The sequence below is a fragment of the Eurosta solidaginis genome, chromosome 5 (genome assembly GCF_040869045.1).
Source record: "Eurosta solidaginis isolate ZX-2024a chromosome 5, ASM4086904v1, whole genome shotgun sequence".
Taxonomy (NCBI): Eukaryota; Metazoa; Arthropoda; class Insecta; order Diptera; family Tephritidae; genus Eurosta; species Eurosta solidaginis.
Genome location: NC_090323.1, coordinates 89523309 through 89546631, shown reverse-complemented (window position 1 = coordinate 89546631; position 23323 = coordinate 89523309). Strand labels below are relative to the sequence as shown.

The following is a 23323-nucleotide window of genomic DNA, read 5'->3' as shown; positions in this document are numbered from 1 at the left end:
AACGATACCGGAAGTAAATCGTGCCATATACTATTTGATTTCGACCATCTGCCGTACTTATCGTAGCAGCGTGTGTAGACAATTTGTGCTGATCACAGATTTCTTTAGCTAAGTTATTACCTAAACAAGACACCTGCGTTCCACTGTCTAACAATCCCAGGAGTCTCCTACCTTCAATAACTACTTCTGCATATGGCCTAAGATCATTTTCTTTGTTAGTAATTGAATAGACGAGGTTACTAACATTTTTACGATTGGTTTTAACTTTCCGCCAAAAATCACTCACACGCAAAGCAGATCGTTTTGTATCACTCCTATCCTTACTGCCTAAAATCTCATTGCGTTTTTCTTTATAAATTCTAATTCGTTCATTATATGGTATTATTTTAAATACTTTTTGGGTAGACTCTTTTCCAGTCACGTTTAGTCCCTGCCTATTTTTATTATCTTCATCCAGGTAAATTTTTATTTGTCCTTGCGAAGGTTCGTCATGGAGCCTTCGCTCACATTCGAGTTTTTCGGACTACAAGCTTTACAATTTGGTTTATAAACTCCAACAAGTCCACAGCCGTAGCAAAAAATGGTACGTGCTGCGACGCAGTCGAAATACCTGTGGCCTTCTTGCCTACAATTCCAACATATGATTTTGGAATCTGTTTTTCTTACAGCTGCCAATTCGTTAGCATCTGCAGCAGGAGGTATCGCTTCACTGCCATCCAAGTCTTCTTCGAATTCTACTTCGCTTACTTGTCCTTGCGAAGGTTCGTCATGGAGCCTTCGCTCACATTCGAGTTTTTCGGACTACAAGCTTTACAATTTGGTTTATAAACTCCAACAAGTCCACAGCCAACTAAATAGTTAGTTTAGAGCGGTAAACGACTCACACACACGACAATATAAAATTGATACACCTTAAAGTCGATTAAACAATATATTTATTGTTTTTGTCTTTATTAAATTAAAAATACAAGAGCAAAACAATTGTTTCGACACATACGTAGTGTCTTCATCAGTTGCTACGATCAACTTCACAGCCGTAGCAAAAAATGGTATCTGTTTGGAATCTGTTTTTCTTACAGCTGACAGCTGCCAATTCGTTAGCATCTGCAGCAGGAGGTATCGCATCACTGCCATCCAAGTCTTCTTCGAATTCTACTTCGCTTACTTGTTTTTTGCTAAAATTTGGTTTAGAAATAGTTCGGGTTTGATTAGATGAATTATTTTTTTTCCTGCAAAAGCGTTTCTCCTTTTAAGCACAGCATTCGTAGTTGTGCAACTGAGTTAACAGTCACATACAAAAGCTGTTGCCTGACTCTAGGACGCAGTCCTCTTTGTAACATCTCTACCAATTCCAGTTCACTAATTGGGTTCTTTAGGCTTTCAGCTATCTTTAATACCACGGTTTTGTATTCGTCAAAACTTTCTGTATTACCTTGTCTCCTAGCTCTCATCGCTTCTTTGATATCAGTATCGGTTCTATGTTCCTCGAAATTTAATCTTAGGGCCTCACATAAACCTGGCCAAGTAACACATTGGACTGATCTGCGATAGCGCCAATACCAGTCCTTCCAGCTTCCTTCGTAAAGAGAATCTGTGCATGTTCACACAATACGTTAAAATTTCCCGCTAAAGCGTCGACAACTTGAGATTCTATCCTGTAAATAAAGTTTTCTACGGTCAATTTTTTTGATCCGTAAAATTTGATATCCCAGCTGGAAATAAGTTGGGATATTTTGCCAGCGTGAGTCACACTAGACATATCACTTAGTCTGAAATGATCGTTCCCAGGAAGTAAGGGGGGCCTATTTAAGAAACTGGGCTATCCTGCGGCCTATTGACATTATAGGGTTGCTGAGGCGGAATGCTAGCCTCATTGTTGTTTGGGTTATCTATATGAACGCTAGCTAACGAGCTTTGAATCCTATCTTTAATAAGTTGAGATACCCTACTTTCGAACTCTTCTAATGCTGAAGCTTGCCTAGCAGATAAGACAGCGGTAACTATGCTTCGAATGCGGCTTTCATTAAGGTCAGTGTTTTCTGGGGCAGCATTTGCAGTCGCTGAGGGATTACCGGTATTGTGTTCCGAAGATGTTTGCTGTTGCGGAGGTTGCATCTCTTTTTGCTGTTGTTGTTGTTGTTGTTGATGACCACCAGTTTGTGGTACAGTTGCCTGGGTTGCATTAGTAGACATTCCTCTTTGAGACGTAGTTTTCGATCGGGTACCCATTACGGAGGTATTCGGGTTTGTACATTGCTTAGAGTTGCAAGTCGCTCTGCACTGTGGGCAAGCTTGGTTATTTTTAAGCCAATTTAGTAGACACGCACGGTGAAATAAGTGACTACAAGCGGTTTGCAAAATCTCGTAGTTTTTCCCAATATATTCCTGACAGGGTATACAAAACTGACCGGAATTTCTAGGCAAGTTTTCGTTGCTGTAGCGTACAGACATATTGACAATTTCTATCTTCACTAGCTTTACAAAAAAATTATTTATATTATTTTATTTGTTTTTATAATTTTTGTTTTAGTTTACTCTCCACAAAAGATATAACAAGATATGTATTTCTCTTCTGTCCAAAGGTTTCGTAAAGTTGTAAGAAGGCATAAATATTGTAAAGGTAAGGATAGCGTGTGAAATAAAAATTAATTGAAAAAAAATTTGACTTGTGGTCATATTCCGTATTATTCTCAAGATATGACCCCAAAAAATCTGACACATCGAACTTTGGTTCGAAGTTTAAAAGTAATGAACCTTTCACCTGAATTGTATCGGTCAGTAAAACGCACAATAAGTCCGTATTTTAACTGCATTCCAATATACAATAAGGCAAATCGTAATTCCCTTAAGGTATAACGAGCATCAATATATTTTCACGGGCAATTATAAATGCACTAAACAACTACAAAGGCATTCCGTGAAAAATGGTATAAGTGAATTTTTAAAAAAATTTGCCATAAATATCAAGAAAAACTTCGGAGCTCCCACGTTTAGTGGGCCCCACGTTGGGCGGCATTTTTGTAATGGATCGCTCCTGTGCAGCTTGGAAAGCTCCTCCACAGACATCCACCTTCTCTGTGTTACCCCACCGTGTGCACCTTGCTCTTTGTCCAGCCCGGAGTTTCAGCCATTGCCGTGGGATTCAAGAAAGAATGGTAACACTAGTGAGTCTACACAAGTAGGCCATACAAAAAAAATTGTGCACACTAGCGGACTGACTAATTCAATTACCAAAAAATTAACTACATTAAAAAAAAAGATAACAACAACAAAATCACGTTGAGTGATTAGCCACACTACAGATCCTTACCATTTAAAATCCTGGCAGCTTTAGATGGTGAAACTGCCCGTTGCCCTCCCTATCCATGGCTTTCATTTCTGTGGGGAAATTTTAAAAATGGGTGAAAGCCCCGCCTTCCTACAACTTACGTCACCTTCGGGTTCAGACAGAGATAGAAAAGAACTTAAACGATCATTTTCCTCTGATCAATACAAAAATTCGTTTATTTCCACAGATAACGTACATATATTCAAAAAGTGTGATTGACCTTATATCTACATGCCTATGTTTTTGTTGTAATACTTGACTTCTAATTTTATATAGGCTTACCTCAATATGAAAGAAGTAGAAACTTCAAATCAAAACAAACAAAATTTATAAAATTAATTTTCGGAATTAGAGAGAGTAAGCAAAATGTATATTGCCAAAAGAAAAGGCTCTCTCCTACAATTTAAACTACTCTTCGCTCGTTCTAGCTTATGCTATTCAGAGCGGCGGTCAAAAGAAAGTCACTTGCTTATGTAACTATGCACATGTGTATGTTCGTGCGCAGAAAATTATGTATATTAGGGTGCTAGAAAAAAATTGATATTTAATCGTGGCAATATTTTACAACCAAAATTTTTTTCCATTAGATAATGTTAATAAAACAAGTATATAAAATTTAAAAGGCAAAACTGTTTTATATAATTTCAAATACTCACGTTGTTATGTACTGATTCCGAAGTGAAGCGCTTCCCTCGTTGCAGCCTGGATGAGCGGCTTTGGAGATTATATATTGTCACGGATATTAGCATCACTAAGCTATACCATCACTAAGGCGATGCTAAGGCCATGCCAAGCAGTATTTACGTCAATAATCAAATCATGTATACACATATATAAGGCAGCCGAAAGAGATGTCACACACAGATGCATTTACTTATACGCCTATGTGTACTCGAGAGACTGTAAACTACAAACATTCACATCAATAATTCAATCATTATGTATCTACATAAACGAATAAATAATTGCGTCTACACATATGTTCGTATACGAGCATCGGAGCGGAAATGCACAAACACATGCATATATCTTATCTGAGTTGTCACAAGAGAGAGAACAATAATTTGTGCACGTAGTTGGGGCGGGCGATTTTGTAGCCCAAACTAACTAGTAACTTGTGGAAATCGAAGAGCCTAGAAGTATGCAGCGTAAACTATAAAAGCGGGACAGGCGAGTAAGAAGTAATTCAGTTTGAGTTGAGCAATCAATCAGTTATTGATTAAGCACGCGATCTGGCGGCCAATAGTAGAGTTCAATTTGATTTATCAATCAGTTTGGTTATTAAGCCAGCGAGTAGCAAAGTATAAGTGTCATTGTGAAGTACTTTAATAAAGGCCATTTTTACATTATTCAATATTGGACTTATTTATTTAACAGTTTAGTGATTCGAACTTAGCAGAGGATTGCAAATAAGGGGATTTGCAGCAAAATCGTTGCAATTGGTGTCAGAAGAGGAATTGTTGAATAAATTCCGAAGATTGGGAATACAACTTGGACATGGCAAAGTTCAGTGAATTAAAGATCCAGCAACTGAAAAAGGAGTTGGAGAACCGTGGATTAAATACAACCGGCAATAAGATCGAACTTCAAGCACGGCTGCGAGAGGTAATGGAGTCGCAAGGAATTGATGTGGACGAGTTTGTCTTTTATCCTTATGGGGACGAAACAACAACAAAAATTCAAGAGAAAAACGAAACATCGCAGACGGTTACCAACACAGACTTGAACATGATATTGGTTGCAATATCTGCACAAACATCGACAGTAGCATCAATGTCGTCGCAATTGGCATCCCAACTGGAAGCGCAAGAGGCACGTATAACAAAAATGTCATCGCAAATATCCACCAACATGTCATCTCAGCTGGAATCGCAGGAGACACGTATAACATCCAAGATGGAAACTCAACTGGAAGAACAGAAAACATATATGGCATCCAAGATGGAATCACAGGAGACACATATTGCAGAAATGTCGTCAGAAATAACATCGAAGATAGAAGCACAAGAAACACGGATATCCGAAATGTTGGCGCAAATTTCAGCACAGATATCATCGCAGATCTCTGCTCAACTGGAAGAGCAAGAAGGACGAATTTCCTCGAAGTTGGAGGCGCAAGATACAAAAAGTTTACAGTTTGAAGAAAAAATCGAGGCCGAGGTAGATGCTTTGAGAGGACGTATCGAGCAGTTGCACCTAAATCGCCCTGCAGTTTCAACGAGTAATCCAAAGGTAAAGACACCATCCTTTGACGGTTCTGTTCCTTTTCAGGTCTTTAAGCTACAGTTTGAGAAGACCGCAGCAGTGAACCAATGGAATGCTGAAGATAAAGTTGCAGCTCTGTTCGTGGCACTGAAAGGGCCTGCCGCGGAAATCTTACAGACTATTCCAGAGTACGATCGGAACAGTTATGACGCATTGATGGCTGCTGTAGAACGGCGATACGGAAGCGAACACAGGAAACAGATATTTCAAATAGAATTTCAAAACCGCTACCAAAAAGCTAACGAGATTTTGCAGGAGTTTGCTTCGGACATTGAAAGATTGGCTCATCTTGCAAATGCGGATGCACCCGTGGAATACACGGAAAGAGTGATGATTCAGAGCTTTATAAATGGCATACGGGACGTCGAAACGAAGCGAGCCACATACGCGAACCCAAAGCAAACATTTTCTGAAACGGTATCCCATGCATTGACTCAGGAAACGGCGTCATTATTGAGTAAACCAGCATACAAAGCTCTTCTTGTGGAAGTAGAAAGGCCGGAGTGGGTAGAAACAATTTTGGAAGCTCTGAAGGGATCACAACAGAAAAATGCCGGAGTTATGAAATGTTTCAAGTGCGGCAATCCAGGTCACATTGCACGTCATTGCGATCTTGGTCCTAATAGTTTCAACAATGTGGGTGGCCGGAAACGCAAAGCTGGCGGAAATGAGCAAGAGCGTGTCGGATGTAAATAACAAAAACCTGCCCCGGCTATTGAATGTCCTGTGATATCTGTGTCGCAGATTGGAAGGAAATCAAGCAGTCTTACCATCAGAGGGAATGTGGATGGTAAAGAGCGTGTACTGACTGTAGATACGGGGGCATCTCATTCCTTAATTCGATCTGATTTGGTCTATAGGAGAGTAAAGTCATTACCTGGAGCAAGGTTGCGTACGGTCACAGGCGAGTATAATCAAGTCCAAGGCGAAGTGGTATGTGAGGTATTAATTGGAAAAGTCATGGTTCTACACAAATTCGTTGTGGCGGAGATCGTTGATGAAGTCATATTGGGAGTGGACTTCTTAGTTTACCATGACGTCAGGATCGATATGCGGAGGAAAATTATGCGCTATAAGAACCAGGACATACCACTTAACTTTAGTTTGGAAAAAGGGTTCAGCAGTAATCGGGTATTGGTGGAAAAGACTCGACAAAGACCACGAAAGTCAAAGGCAAAGGTTGATAGACCGAATGGGCCTAATAAATCAAAATCAAAAGTACCTGCGAGAGAAACACTGGCATTGACAAAACCTAAAAGACGCAGGAAAACGAAGCAACGAATTTCCGAGAAAGAATACGAGTGTAGTTTCAAGCCGGAGCGCACTACTCTTGTGAAGTGTGGGAACGATACCGAATATTCAAAGCAAATCCGTCCAGCGCAAGCTCTACGAAGTGGTTCATTGACCAAACAACAGAGTGTGAAGGAACGGCCCAGGGTAATGAGTAGTAAGATGAAACACTGGCATGACAAGAACTTTAATTCGGAAGGTTTCTTGGCGGGAGATTTGGTACTGTTAAACAACCCTCACCGGCGGAAAGGTGTTCCAGCCAAATTTCGGTGCAGTTGGGAAGGCCCGTACAAAGTTGTGAAGAAGATCAGTGATACCATCTACCGCATACAAACCACTGGAAAACCACGGATTAGAAGAGTGGTACATTTGGAGATGCTAGCGGCAGTTAGATCGGGAGATTTGTCTGATCGGGACGATCAGACTTAGGTGGAGGGCAGTGTCACGGATATTAGCAACACTAAGCTATACCATCACTAAGGCGATGCTAAGGCCATGCCAAGCAGTATTTACGTCAATAATCAAATCGTGTATACACATATATAAGGCAGCCGAAAGGGATGTCACACACAGATGCATTTACTTATACGCCTACGTGTACTCGAGAGACTGTAAACTACAAACATTCACATCAATAATTCAATCATTATGTATCTACATAAACGAATAAATAATTGCGTCTACACATATGTTCGTATACGAGCATCGGAGCGGCAATGCACAAACACATGCATATATCTTATCTGAGTTGTCACAAGAGAGAGCAATAATTTGTGCACGTAGTTGTGGCTGGCGATTTTGTAGCCCAAACTAACTAGTAACTTGTGGAAATCGAAGAGCCTAGAAGTATGCAGCGTAAACTATAAAAGCGGGGCAGGCGAGTAAGAAGTAATTCAGTTTGAGTTGGGGAATCAATCAGTTATTGATTAAGCACGCGATCTGGCAGCCAATAGTAGATTTCAATTTGATTTATCAATCAGTTTGGTTATTAAGCCAGCGAGTAGCAAAGTATAAGTGTCATTGTTAAGTACTTTAATAAAGGCCATTTTTACATTATTCAATATTGGAGTTATTTATTCAACAGTTTAGTCATTCGAACTTAGCAGAGGATTGAAAATAAGGGGATTTGCAGCAAAATCGTTACAATATATACAATAGGATTGTAGATATCTATGTATAAATGAATGAACGACACGCATATATAACAGAAAAAACTCTCTTATCTTTATGATAACCCTTTTCAGTTTCTACTGAGCACGACTTGAAGTTCAGTTTGAGCCTAACTGTACCTGTTCTCTAGGTTTATCATACATACGTACATATACTATGAGAGTTAGAAAAGATTGTTTTTTTTGGACATTAAATATTTTCTGAGAGAAAGAAAAAACTTCTTACATTGCTTTTTCTTTCTTTATTCCTATTTCCCTTCAAGTTAATTTTTGCAAACAAATAATTTTCTTTCTACCTTTCGGTTTCTTAGCAAATTTCTGTCCTAAATTTGCTACCTATGTCTATTTGGTATAGTTTGCTAATCGCATAAAAATCCAATATATAAACACCAAGAAAAAGAAAAAAACTCAGGAATCCAATTCCCATGACCACTTAGCTGCTGGCTGCGTGTCCTCTGGGCAACTTGCAATACCCTTCTCCAATTCCAAATGATGGTTGGCTCCCGACCTCAACAATATTGTGTAAAGTTACATTTATGTTTGCGTACTCGGATTTTTTTTTTGCTTTATTTATTATTTTACTTAATTTAATTTTTTTGTGTGTACGGTCAACGCGACTTTTCGAAAAGATTTTCTTTACACTAACGCGACTGTAAAAACCGTATCGACTGTTGGCAAAAATCCGTACCGACAAACAAAAGTTGGATCACGTGTATGATCTTACCGCTGGCTGGAAAACAGGAACAAGAGACGGTTTTCAGCTGAAAAACCTGTATATATAGGCTTCCTTTGACCAGAAGCGGATACCTTCTTCCCTTTCTATCAATTTTCTTTCTTGCATTCTACTCATTTTTGACACTTCATAAATTACAGTAATGGGATATTGACAATCAATGATTGATACTATTCACAATGAAGTTATCTGTATTTAAGTTAGTGAATTAATTTATTTGCAATAGGGAATGGACATACATTAAATTAGTGCATTGCTTTATTTAAAATAAAGAATGGAATTTTGGAAGAAAAAAAATGATAGCTTTGCCGGTATGAAACCCAGTACACATCATAGGTGAAAGCCAAATGTCTCTTCAATTGCCATTCCGCATTCAGCAATCGACAAATTTAAAAAGAATCTATTCCTGCACTATATTTAGTTTTAAACGAGGAGTATTTAAAATTTCCAGCAATGGAAGAGGACTGGCTGAATATTGCGAAGGATTTTTATGAGATGTGGGGATTTCCGAATTGCATCGGTGCTTTAGATGGTAAATTAAAATATATTTATTATTAAGGAGTTCAATTACAAGCTATAATGACACTTTTCAGAGAAGCATTGTAAGATACTGACGATGAGGAAAAGTGGATCTTCATACTTTAATTATAAAGGATATCATTCATTTGTATTGATGGATGGCAGTCGCAGATGCCAATTGCCGTTTTATTTATGCAGATGTCGATGTTGACAGAAGAGTAGGAGACGCAGGAATTTGGCTAAACTCGGAATTGAAATACGCTATAGAAAGAAATGGAGTTAAAATACCTCCTCCAAATTTTGATCCGCTTTCATTAACTTTATCACCATATGCACTATTAGCCGATGACGCATTTGCTCTCAAGGAGTATTTAATGAAGTCTTACTCTCATCTGAGACTTACAGATTCCGAAATTAAATATAGTCACCCCTATTCTGCATTTCGATTACGTTCCCATTCTACGCTCCGCTCTAATCGAAGTTTGGTATTCTGCATTACGACGGAATCGTAAAGAGAAGAGGAAGAGCAAATAATTTTTCGAAATCAGCTGTTGGTACGGAATGTGTGAACATTGGAACAAAATAAATTAAAGAAAATTTGTAAAAAATACTGAAAAACGTTTATATTTTATTATCCACGCAATTTTGTACAAAAAAAAGCAATAGAAAATATTGCCGCAGTGTTATATTTTTTTGAGTGAACTGCTTTCATAATTGTAAGTGTGTTTTTGTCGTTGTTTTGGCCAATTCCCTGCCGTGGCCACCAAGTTTTGTTAAAACGGATTCCTGCACGAATATAGTTGACATTTTCTGAATTTTAAGGATGCTAATTTCATTGCACTGGCCTAAAATACTTTATAAAAGTTTATTTATTCTTTCCGCAAAAATTGTTTACGTTTTCGCTTCACCTTCCTCTACGCAGGCAGCTTGCTTTGGCATATAACTGGACCCAACGAACGGACACAACATATAGCTGTCTATTATAATGGAATCAATAGCCGCGGCATTATTTATAGAGTTGGAAAGCAACGCATACGAAAACTGCCAGGCGAGAATGGAAAGGCAAATATTGCGAAATTTATGTAATCCATTTGAGATGAGTGACGAATTGTAAGAAATTGAACTTAAAAGTGGTAAAGTTTAATGACTTATTTTCTTATTTAGGTTCAAAAAAACTTTCGACTTAACAAGGATGCTTTCAAGTATGTGTTAGATACTTTTGCGGGGCAAATACGTCCAAGGACTTCGACATCAACATGTTGTTTTTGACCTGGAAACGTATAAAAAACAATCATAATCAAACCTTTTACGTTTCTCAACAAGTTTTACTTATATTTTTGCTAAAATTCTGTTATAAATTAATAAAAAAATAAAAAGAAAACCAACAAATTTTCAACGTAGAAAAACGGAACTACGATCGAAATGCAGAATACACAAAATCGAACGATTCGAAGTTGGATCGAAAGAGATTGGAACACAGAATACCAAAATCGCCAAATCGAAAAAATTCCAATCCAAGTCGAAATGCAGAATAGGGCTGAATAACATGGTTTCGTGAAACAGGCGTGTTGTCGAAAACACTTTTGGAATTCTGGCAAATCGTTTCCGTGTTTTATTTTCGGTCATACACCGAGCGCCAGCTGCAGCCGTTCAAGTAGTGCTCGCTTGCATATGTGTGCATAATTTTTTACGCACATAAAATATGCACACAAAAAGTAGTTTTGACGCGATTTCGGATGCTGAAATTGACCAAATAATAGGAAGCAATTATACGTTAACTTCAAGCGAAAGAAATATGCCAAAAAGGAGTACAGATGAAATAAGGCGAAATTTTGAAATCTATTTCGCAGCGTTAAATTAATTATGGTCCCACCTATGTAAGCTTGTTGCACAGGTGCATATAGGGACAACATTCTATTATAATACTTCTATATTGATACATCTTGTATAGAAAGAAATAATAAAAAAAAAAATAAATAATTATGGAATAAAGCCAAGAAAAATGTATTTAAATTGCATTTATTGACATAGGTTAAAGTTCATACAGTGTTAAATAAAAAGGTAAACTCGCAAATAGTATATACTAGTCGCATTGGACGTTTCGATTTAGCTGCTCGATTTGCAAATTTATCAAAATAGTATGCATATATTGTCTAGCTGATAGCTGAAGATCAACATCGAGTTTAAATATTTCATCAGCAATTTAGGTGGCAAAACTGTTTGCTTTTCATTTTTGGATGCAGCACAATAAGCATTAGTTAAATTTTGGGATGCTGCGATTAAAGCAGAAGCGTTGTCATTTGCATCATTTTATTTTTTAATACGTCGTTTTATTAAAACATGGCCCATGATTTTTTCTCTACAAATTGAATAATACCTTCATTGGTACCTAATGGTGGTGAAAGGACTACATCGAAAACTATTTTAAAACTATTTGCATCGGTAGCGCCCATGGCTTCTAATGGCTGGCTAGCAGATCTGAACTGTTCCGCGTCGATATCTTCATCTAAGAATTCAATGTAGTAGTCGAGATCATCTTTGTTTTCTTGTCTGAGAACCTAAAAAATATTTAAAATTATTTATGTGCAAGACGCGATATGATAGTTAAAGTTATAAATCATCATCTGCTCTGTTGTTGCTGTAGCAGAGCTTCGCCCCACCCAATAGGTGCTACCAACCAAATCATCACATTGTCATCAATTTCCTCTAACGGGAGTCCAAAGAAACTTGCTGTTTCAACAGAGGTGGACCATAATGAGAGGGGTTTTAAAGGCGTTGGTTTCTCATTGTAATTGAAAAGTAGATTGGTGTGATGTGTCGCCTTACTGTGTGGATGATGTTTCAGTAATATAAGAAGATATCCCATGACAGTTCTGAGTGCGGCGTTTCGACAGGCCTATATTTTCCTTCGGTGTATTTTTCGTCTCAGCTCGGCACCATATCGGAGACACGAAGCAAACAAGTAGCGGGTTAGAGGGCTAAGAATATAGGCGCGCAGGTATGCCTGTTATAAGAGGCAACTAAACACCCATATAGCAACATTATATGATTGCCGAAAACATTGTTGTTTATTTCACAGCCGAGCTCATCACGATAAGGGCCAGGACCCTCATATATGAAATCTCAACCGAGGTTAAGGAAGCCATTAAAAAGGCCAAGCCCACCAAGTCAATTGTCCCAGGTTGTATAGCCATGCCGATTCCTAGGCACCTTGGTGATGAGGGAGTAAACTACACGTTCTCAATTTGTAACTGAAGTCCTACGTCATTCCAATAGGCAAGGATAATTCCACTACCAAAGTGTGGCGGCCACCGTGGTGTGATGGTAGCGTGCTCCGCCTACCACACCGTATACCCTGGGTTCGCACCCCGGGCAAAAAAACATACACATTTTAGAAAAAAGGTTTTTCAATTAGAAGAAAATTTTTCTAAGCGGTGTCGCCCCTCGGCAGTGTTTCGAAAGCGCTCCGAGTGTATTTCTGCCATGAAAAGCTCTCAGTGAAAACTCATCTGCCTTGCAGATGCCGTTCGGAGTCGGCATAAAACATGTAGGTCCCGTCCGGCCAATTTGTAGGGAAAATCAAGAGGAGCACGACCCAAATTGGAAGAGAAGCTCGGCCTTAGATCTCTTCGGCGGTTATAGCGCCTTACATTTATTTTTTTTTAAGGTGTGTAAAACCAGCTAGCGAAGGTGGGTCTCATCGATCGATATCACTCCGGAAGCCGGAGCGAATATTTGGTTAGCTAACCATCAGCATCGCCGTGGTTCACGCCCCGGGCAAAACAACATCAAAATGTAAGAAATAAGTTTTTCCAGATCAAAGAAAGTGTTTCTAAGAGGGGTCGTCCCGGCAGTGATTTAGGCGAAGACTACGGGACGCCCTTGGGCGAACACAGCAAGGAGCCACAAAAGATTTATAAAAGTTAAAAGGACGTCCAGAACAACCTATCCGATGCAACCATCCCTTGCACGTGACATACTGACAAGAGTGTGACCGTCCTAAAAATATTCTTTTCCCCCTGCAAGGGTCTGCTGGGAGGATGATAATTTGTGGGAGAGACGCAACAAATTAAATGGGGTTACACTGAAATGACAGCCCTTGGTCGGGAAAAATCCCGTGTCGCTCCGGTGCATAGAACCGGCTGCATTGGGAAGCTCTGCTCTGAAATATGGCTCTGGTCGATTTGAAGATATGGGCGATAGTAGACTTACCAGGGGACGTTACTAATATTTGTATGCTCCATCGTGCTTTTTGAATGCCTTCATCATATTCACCATATCTACCATATCAAAAAGCCGAACAGCGGTTACTTACGCCCGACGAGAGGGGAGGGGGAATGGGGGAATTCCCCCGGGTCCGAGGTTTCTGAGGGGGCCCATGCTTTAGATGTACTAAGACATTTGTTTTTTAATTCAGGAGAGTTTTTAGTTGTTCCATGTGCAATTTATAAGCCGAATTTCAAAAGCAACGAATATTTGCATTTAGTTTTAATATTATAATGAAGTGTAAACCTGGGAAATGATGGTATTTTTCTAGTAGATCTTGAAGAGCTAACCAAGACTGCATACACGAAATTTTCCGGACACCCTCACAATCTTAAGATACGGGTAAAAACCGGGTTTTCGTATCTTTGGACTCTTAAGACCCTACAACTTCCCTTCAAAAAATGCGAGTACTCCATAAATAGTGTAAGGAATAATCCTTTAAGAGTATAGGAGTGTTCCAAAACTAATCTGTATTCATACAAAAAATGTGATCCAATTAACATTGCGATGTCCTAGGAGAGGAGTAGGTGATCCCACTCTCGCTTTGCTTGTGAGTATTCCATAGAGTACATACGTGAGAGTACTTTCCAAAGTACTTCACTGTAGTACTGCATGGAGCACACACAGAGGATCATATGCCAAAGTACTAAAAAGTGTCGGAAATCATTATCGGAGGAATTTAATTTAAAGTGAAAGTAAATGAATAGGGGCAATACAACTTTTATATTTTATACTACGAATATTCTTATGTTATTTAGCATTTATGTGAATAATGAAACTAATATTTCTGTATACTATAGTATGTATACATAAAACCAGTGCGCGGTTGCATTTTATCAGAGTCGCCATAGTAAAATTGTATTATCAGTTATTTGTATGCAATATTTTACTTTTGGCAACTCTGTTCGATGGTCATCGTGTCGTGATCACGGTCGTTAAAAAACGAGCAATGCAAACGCATTGCAAAGGAGTATTGTTAATTTGTTTTTAAATTGTTTAATAAAATGTTTTTAGTTGTTTTTATTAATGTTTGTTTTATATATATTTAACACTTCTTAGTTTTAACGTGTTGTCTTCAATCGTGTGTGAAAAATTAATGATTAAAATATGAATCTCTTGTGCAAGCCGCTCACACGCCGGGTTGCATTTTCGACATCAGCTGATGTGTGCTTTATGTGTTGAGTTTGACCGTAGGGTGCCATTACATCAACCTCCTTAGGAAAAGATGGAGTCGGCAAGGTGATCAATTCTGCCGGCTTCTTCTTGCCCAAAATCAATTGATGTGTAAGATGTTTTAAATGGATGAATTCAAACACATATCAGCTTATGTTTCAATTAATAATAAGTACATTTATTTGTACAATGTTATTGGAATTATTTAATATTTAATATGTAAAATAGTTTTAATATGTGGTAATTCAATTTATTTATACAATGCTATTGAACTTATTTAATATGTAAAAAGAGTTTTAATTAATGCTGATTAAATTTATTTATACAATGTTATTGAAAAAGATATTTTTGTTTTGCATTGCATTGCATTATGCAAATATTAGTTATATGATATAATATATTGTATATACAGATTATGTATAAAGTTTTGATACAAAATTCAGTTAATTTTTGTACTATTAGTTAAACTATAGTTAAAGTTTTGTAAAGTTTTAAATACTATAAAGTACAATATATTCTTCTTTTTTTGTTTTTTTTTTATAATTTTACATTAGATAAGGAATTGTTGCTTTTTTATTTTTTATAATTATTTTGTATGTTGTATATATATACTTGTAATTATAATAAAGTGAAAAAGTTATAATTATATAATTGGATTGTTTTTTTTTTGAATATTAATAAAATAGAAAATTTTTTGTGTTCCTTTTAGCGTACGGATAAAAATGGTCTATGTTACTTTTTGTACACGGTTTTTATGGATTGTTTTGAATTTTTTAGTTTTTCTGTCAAAAATTGTTAAATTTACGCCATCCATTTGCTTAACTACGTATGGACCCTCGTAAATGCTTGCGTGTTTATCGCGCGGTTCTTTTTCTACTATTACCGTATCGTTTAATGCAATGTCTGAAGGACGTATATTTTTATCGTAATACAATTTATTACGTTCCTTGTGTTTATTTATGAGCTCTTTTGCCAATGCATGGGTTTTTGCATACGGTACTTCACTTCCTTTGCGTAATTCTCTACATTATATATTGGAGCAATGTTTTCTTTTTTTAGTTCATTTGGTAACACTGGCTTCCTACCAAATATTAGTTCAAATTGTTGTCGAAAACAGTATTGTATGTTGTATTGTGTAAGAAAGTAAAGTACTTTAAATATATCCCAATCAGAGAAGTTTTCGTTAAGATAAGCCCGTAGGTATTCGTTAAATACTCTATGGTTACATTCTATTGAGCCAACTGTTTGGTGATGATACGCTGTTGAAAAGTCATGTTTGATATTCAAAAGTTTCATAAGTTCTGCAAGAATTTCATTCTTATATTCGGTACCTAAATCTGACCTGATGGATTTCATAGGACCATATATCAAAATAAAACTCTCGAAAATTGCTGAAGCTATTGTTTTTGCGCTTTTATCTGACACTGATATTGTTACCAGGTATTTTGTTAAATCGCATATAATGGTAACTGCGAACTTGTTACCGTTACTCGATTGTGGTAAAGGTCCGATTGTATCAATAATAACTATATCAAATGGTTTACTCGGCGTTGGAGTCAGTACTAAATTTTCTTTAATTTATGGTTTGACTTTGTTTACTAAACATTTTTGACAACTTTTGACGAATTTAGCAATGTCACGAGTCATGTTTTTCCAAAAGTATTTAGGACGAATTTTTGCGTAAAGCTTTTTAACACCGCAGTGACGGCCTGATATGGGGTCATTAATAAATTGTCATGATTTTGATTTTTGTATTGCCATCTGTTATCGTTTCTACTGGGTCTGTAAGTAGTATTTCTAACGTTTTTAAAATTTTATTTCCGCATTGTTTTAAATTTAAAATTGTACAATAATTGAAAAATAGATCATCTTTTGGCCATTCAACTTTGTTAATATGGTGATTGTTAGCTACTGTTTGTAACTTCGAAAGTAACTCTCCTAAGTTTGTTATTTCGTTACCAATATCTATATTAAGTAGTTCTATGTTTTTGCGTCGCATATGTGCGCTTATATGCATTTTAGAAATTTGACTTTTATCATCATAAAAAATTGTGGTTCTTATACGCGGAACTTTTTTCGAATAATTAAATGAAAATTTGTCATAAACGTGTAAAGTAAGTTGTTTTTCGTCTTTTTTTTCTGTTTTCTTAAGAACGTTTTCATCGTTTTGCCGTTTTGTCATTGATCTTGTCTGTACTGCTAAAATTTGTTTGTTCGATTCTTTAATCTCATCGATTGTAATACGCGATAGTGCATCAGCACCAACGTTTGATTTACCCTTTATATAAACTATAGTAAAGTTGTATTCGTGAATTCTAGCCTAATTCTTGAAAGTTTTGAAGAGGGGTCTTTCATATTGAAAAGGTATACTAGAGGTCTGTGACTGACTTTACAATAAAATGTGTGCCATAAACGTATTGTCGAAATTGCTTGATTGCAAAGTAAATAGCTAAAAGTTCCAATTCTATTCTTGCTTTTTATGTTCGGCTTTATTAAATGCTTTATAAGCGAAGCAAATTGGTAAATCACTACCTTGCTGTTCTTGACTCAAAATAGCGCCACATCCAGTTGTTGAAGCATCAACGGTAATTATGAATTGTTTCGTAAAATCTGGGTATTGAAGTAATTTATGTCAAAGTAATGCTGCTTTCAAAGATAAAAATTTCCTTTCGCACTCTACATCCCAAACGAATTCAACTATTTTTCTACTTAATCGGTTTAGAGGCGCTGCCAGTGACGCAAAATTTGGTATAAACCTTCTGTAATAGTTTGCAAACGCGACGAATCGTCCTACCGCGTCTTTATCAATTGGCTTTGTATACTTTTTAATTGCGTTTATTTTGGAGTCGTCTGGCAACAAATCTTTGGCTGAACATTTATGACCTAAAAATGTAACTTCTGGTCGTAAAAAGTTGCATTTATTTGGGTTAAGTTTTAGATTGAAAGACCTACAAGTATTGAAAACTTTTGAAAGATTTTAAATATGGTGTGCTTCACTGCAACCTATGACGATAATATCGTCGACGTACAAAAATGCGACATTGGGTGGTATACCCGAAAAAGCTATTGTCATCATTCGTGAGAATGAATTAGGTGCTATATTTAAGCCGAATGGAAGCACTTTCCATCTAAATGCACCTCGGTCAGTGCTGAAAGACGCAATGTCACGTGAGTCAGGATGCAAGGGGATTTGATGAAATCCAGAAAAAAGATCTAATGTGGAAAAATATTTTGCTCTACCGAGATTATCTAAAATATCGTCAACTCTAGCTAGTGGAAATTTATCAGCAATGAGTTTTTTGTTTACTGCGCGAAAATCTACGCACATACGATAAGCTTTTTGACCCTTAGTATCTTTCTTTGGGACTAAAATCAAAGGACTATTGTAATTAGAGTAACTGGGTTCAATCAAATCGTTGTCTAACAGTTTATTTACTTGGCGATTTATTTCTTCGCGTTGGGAGTACGGCAATAGATAGTTTTTTACATATACCGGCTCGTTGTCTGTCAATCTTAATTTTTGCTCGTAGAAGTTGTTTAAAGTCATTTTGTTCGTGTCAAGAGCGAAAATGTCGGCATAATCTATGCAAAGGTCAATTAATTTACTTTGGGCATGTTGAGGTATGTGATTTTTTAAAATCGAAATTAGTTTTTTCGTACGTTTGTTTTCTATTTCTGTCTTGTTAATTGTATAAACATTGTAGTTTGAAAGTTTTTCTGTCTGAAAACTGTTTCTTTTCATATACTTTATATCATCCGTGATATTTATGATTTTAATTATTGGATTACTGGAATTAACAATGCACCTAGCTGTGAAAACACCTTTTTCAATTTCCCGCGAGTCCACGAAAAGTGGCTCGGGTGAATCTCCTAAATCAAAAAGTCTGAATATTTTACATCTGGGAGGAATGATACAACTGTCGTTTTCTGTTCCATGTAGGATTGGTATCGCGACTTTTTCATTACCTACCCAAAAGGAAATTCTATTTCTTTCATAATTAATAATGCATTTGTTAATTTTCAGAAAATCTTTACCCAATATGCCATCGGATGGAATATTAAAGTCTTCATTTACAACATGTAAAATATAAACTGTGTGAGAACTATTTATTTATTAAACGTATGTTTAGGAGAAAAGTTTGAAAAATTTAAATTTACGGTAATTGTACCTAAAGTCGAAACTGAATTTGAAGTTTTGTGAACTCTCTTCCTATCTCTAAGGTTGTATATATGTAGTTACCAGAATAGCGAAAGAATTTAGTTTAACTACTATGACATTTATGAAGCACTTATCTGAATGTAGGAATTTATAATTAAAGTTGAAATGTTAAGGAAAAAGAGAAAAGAAATATTTTGGGAAAGGTGAATTGATTTACAGTGAATTGTCGCTAACGAAATATTTAAAAATTTATTGGCAGAATTAATTGTAACTGAAATCTAATTGTATGAAAAATCTGTAAGAAGTACTTGAATTTAAAATGGCACAAAAGTATATAGGCATGAATTGGTAAAAATCTCAAAAATGTGGTAATCAGTTCAAAAATTCATATATTTTCACGGACGCACCGCTTTATTTAAAGAAATCTAATTTGGTTTTTCACGGAACCACCGCATGTATCAAAAAATTTAATTGGTTTTTAACGGAACCACCGCATATATCAAAAAAATTTAATTGGTTTTTAACGGAACCACCGCATATATCGAAAAATTAATTGGTTTTTAACAAACCACCGTTTATACAAAAAAATCTCACATTGTATTGATTTATTAAGTACGGTTTAATAAGGGTTTCATAAGGCTGGTTTTACGCCTTATTGGTAGGGAATTAATACGGAGTTTATAAGGAGTTTCGCAGTGGGTATTAATATGGAAAAATTAAATTTATAAAGTTGAAATTTTTAAATTTGATTAATTTATCGCCTAATGAATTCCAGGACGGATACTGAATGCAAAAAAAACTTAGAAACTTTTGAATTTGCACGGAATTAATAAGAGGTTTGTAAGGAACTCATGTTCGAAAAGAAAAATCTCGAGAGAATTAATTAAATTAGTCAGTTAAAACGCACTAGAGTGTATCAATTGGCAATTATACTCATATGCAAATCCGAAATAATATTTAAAATATTCTATATATATTGCAATTCCCAAATTCTGCAAAGTACCGTCTGCAAAATAACCTTAAAAAAATGTGTGGATGTTTCAAGCAAAAGAGGCTGTCCACATGTTATATAAAACACAGTGAATGCGTTGAAATTTTTAATATATGTATGAAAAATTTGCCGTATATAACTTTTTTTTCTTTTATATCAATTTATGAAAATATTTAGATTTTGAAATGTACGTATGAAAATAATAGTTTTTTTATACGTATAAATACATATCTAATATATATTATAAATGGGAAAGTTTGGATGTTAAGATGTTTGGATGTTTGGATGTTTGTCCAGACGTTTGTCTTTGTGACTCAATAACGCAAGAACGGCTGGACCGATTTGGGTGAAATTTTGCACACATATAGCCAATAGTCTAGAAGGATCTACTAGCTATATATTTTTCAAACGGGGCGTGGTCCCCGCCCCCTAGGAACAGTTATAATTTAATTATTATATTTTTTCGTCTTTGCGACTGAATCACGCCAGAATGGCTACACGGATTTTGATGAAATTTGGGACACAGACAGTAGTCTACTAGCGAAATTTTTTTCGAACATGGAAAGAGGGGTGGGGGTCCCACGACCCCTTCGAGAAATTATTTTTCATAATTTTTACACATTATAACTTTACTTATACTGGCCTTCACCAATATCACAGACTCAAGGGGTCAAATAAGTCGACGGCTTACAAAGTAAGCAGTGACACCCTCCGCCCGCCCGCCCCCCTTTTATCTTCCCCTCTGGTGTAAAATCTATAAATTGTTATAACTCAATATAAATTTTCTCCTAAATCAATAGTTTTTGGTATCTGGTACATACAGAACGAGATCTAGACAATTTTGGAGGAACGATCAGTGGTCCTCTCCTCTACTCCCGCCATCCGCCCTCCATCAATTGTTTTTATTAGCACGCTTTTATTAGCTTTACCTGAATGTTTCTATGTAACTTTTTATTCGCTCCATTGCGCCTGCTGCCTTATTAACATGGTTTTATAATTAGCTTCACCTTTTTTGTAATCCCGTAAGGGTCATATCGAGACCCTTCCGGGATCATTTCTGGATGGTTTTCGGGATCGGTCCGGGATTACGCCGGGGTAATTTCGGGACTTTTTCGGGACTATTTCGGGATCATTTTGGGACCCTTCCGGGATCATTTCTGTATAGTTTACGGGATCCGTCCGGGATCCCGTCGGGGTTATTTTGGAACATTTTCGGGACTATTCCGGAATCATTTCGGGACTATTTCGCGATCATTTGGGGACTCTTCCGGCATCATTTCTGGATGGTTTTCGGGATCCGTGCGGGATCTCGTCGGGGTCATATGGGGACTTTTTCGGGATCATTTGGGGGCTCTTCCGGCATCATTTCTGGATGGTTTTCGGGATCCGTCCGGGATATCGTCGGGGTCATTTGGGGACTTTTTCGGGATCATTTGGGAGCTCTTCCGGCATCATTTCTGTATGGTTTTCGGGATCCGTCCGGGATCTCGTCGGGGTCATTTGGGGACTTTTTCGGGATCATTTTGGGGCTCATCCGGTATCATTTCTGGATGGTTTTCGGGATCCGTCCGGGATCCCGTCGGGGTCATTTCGGGACTTTTTCGCGACTAATACGGGATCATTTGGGAACCCTTTCGGCATCATTTCTGGATGGTTTTCGGGATCCGTCCGGGATCCCGTCGGGGTCATTTCGGTACTTTTTCGCGACTAATACGGGATCATTTGGGAACCCTTTCGGCATCATTTCTGGATGGTTTTCGGGATCCGTCCGGGATCCCATTATGGTAATTTCGGGACTATTAGGGGATCATTTGGGAACCTTTCCGGCATCATTTCTGGATAATTTTCGGGATCCGTCCGGGATGCCGACGAGGTCATTTCGGGACTATTTCGGGATCATTTGGGATACCTACCGGCATCATTTCTGGATGGTTTTTGGGATTCGTCCGGGATCCCGTCGTGGTCCTTTCGGGACTTTTTTTCGACTAATACGGGATCATTTGCGGACCCTTTCGGCATCATTTCTGGATAGTTGTCGGGATCCCGTCACGGTCATTTCGGGACTATTAGGGGATCATTTGAGGACCTTTCCGGCATCATTTCTGTATTGTTTTCGGAATCCTTTCGGGATCCCGTCAGGGTCATTTTGGGACTTTTTCGTGGCTAATACGGGATCATTTGGGGATCCTCTAGGGGTCGTTTCGTGACTTTTTCTGTTTTATTTCGGGATCATTTGGGGACCCTTCCGGCATAATTTCTTGATGGTTTGCCGGATCCATCAGCGTCATTTCGGGACCATTTTGGGATCATTTGGGGACCCTTCCGAGATCATTTCTGGATCCGTCCGGGATGCCGTAGGAGCCATTTCGGGATTTTTTGTTACTTTTCCGGGATAGTTTTTGGACCCTTCCGGGATCATTTCTGGATCTGTACGGGATCCCATCTGGGTCATTTCCGGACTATTTCGGGATCATTTTGGGATCCTTCCGGAATCATTTCTGTATGGTTTTCGCGATCCGTCGTTGATTCCCTCGGAGCCATTTCGGAACCTTTTCTGGAGTATGTCGGGGTCATTTGGGGACTTTTTCGGGATCATTTGGGGCTCTTCCGGCATCATTTCTGGATGGTTTTCGGGATCCGTGCGGGATCTCGTCGGGGTCATTTGGGGACATTTTCGGGATCATTTGGGGGCTCTTCCGGCATCATTTCTGGATGGTTTTCGGGATCCGTCCGGGATCCCATCAGGGTAATTTCGGGACTATTAGGGGATCATTTGTGGACCTTTCCGGCATCATTTCTGGATAATTTTCGGTATCCGTCCGGGATGCCGACGATGTCATTTCGGGATTATTTCGGGATCATTTGGGATGGTTTTTGCGATTCGTCCGGGATCCCGTCGGGGTAATTTCGGCACTTTTTCTCGACTAATACGGGATCATTTGTGGACCCTTTCGGCAAAATTTCTGGATAGTTGTCGGGATCCGTTCGGGATCCCGTCACGGTCATTTCGGAACTATTAGGGGATCATTTGAGGACCTTTCCGGCATCATTTCTGGATAGTTTTTGGAATCCTTTCGGGATCCCGTCAGGGTCATTTCGGGGCTTTTTCGGGATCATTTAAGGATGGCTTTCAGGATTCGTCCAGGAACCCGTCAGGGTAATTTCTGGACTTTTCCGAGACTATTTCGGGATCATTGTGGGACCTTCCCAAGATCATTTCTGGATGGATTTTGGGATCAGTCCGGGATGCCGTCAGGGTCATTTTGGCATTAGGTGATCATTTGAGGACCTTTCCGGCATCACTTCTGGATGGTTTTCGGTATCCGATCAGGATCCCCTCGGAATCATTGCGGGACTTTTTCGGGATCATTTGGGGTCCCTCCCAAGATCATTTCTGGATGGATTTCGGGATCTGTCCGGGATCCCGTCA

General features: G+C 37.9%; 1 long non-coding RNA gene across 4 annotated transcripts in view; it reads left to right on the top strand.

Annotated features, from left to right (window-relative positions):
• The window catches only part of LOC137252865 (uncharacterized), a 132535-nt gene that overhangs the window by 34088 nt on the left and 75124 nt on the right, over positions 1 to 23323 (top strand). The window lies entirely within an intron of this gene.